The sequence below is a fragment of the Lytechinus pictus genome, chromosome 15 (assembly GCF_037042905.1).
Source record: "Lytechinus pictus isolate F3 Inbred chromosome 15, Lp3.0, whole genome shotgun sequence".
Taxonomy (NCBI): Eukaryota; Metazoa; Echinodermata; class Echinoidea; order Temnopleuroida; family Toxopneustidae; genus Lytechinus; species Lytechinus pictus.
Window position 1 is genome coordinate 29,580,001 of NC_087259.1, and position 509 is coordinate 29,580,509.

The window sequence follows — 509 nt, forward strand, 5'->3', positions numbered from 1 at the left end:
TCAATTTTTTTCTACCAAAAACTAAAACAAGTGGATTGAAAATGATTAAGTGCATTAGTTATTTATTGCCACAACTTGTTTCATCATAATGGAGACACATCATTTACAAATTTATTTCATGTACATACAGAACTTATAAAAAGGAAAGTGGGGTTGTGACATCAGCCCACCTAATGAATATTCACGAAGACATGCCTATAACTGTTTCACCAGAATAATACAAATCTTTAAAATTCAATATCTTTGTTATTTGTTATCCGACTTTGATGAAATTTAAGCATTTTGCTCTGTGAATTTTACTCTACTTATTTAGATATAAATATCTTCAGCCCGGAGTATCCCTTTAAGTTATACATGACTTTGCACAGTACCAGTGTCCTATTCTGCCAAAAAGAAAATCTTTTTTATTTAACCCTAATCAAGTTATAGGCATACATCAAATTCTGAATGTTGCAATCAGATTATTTTTACCAAAAAGAATTATGTACAAATTATCACATTTCAATTTA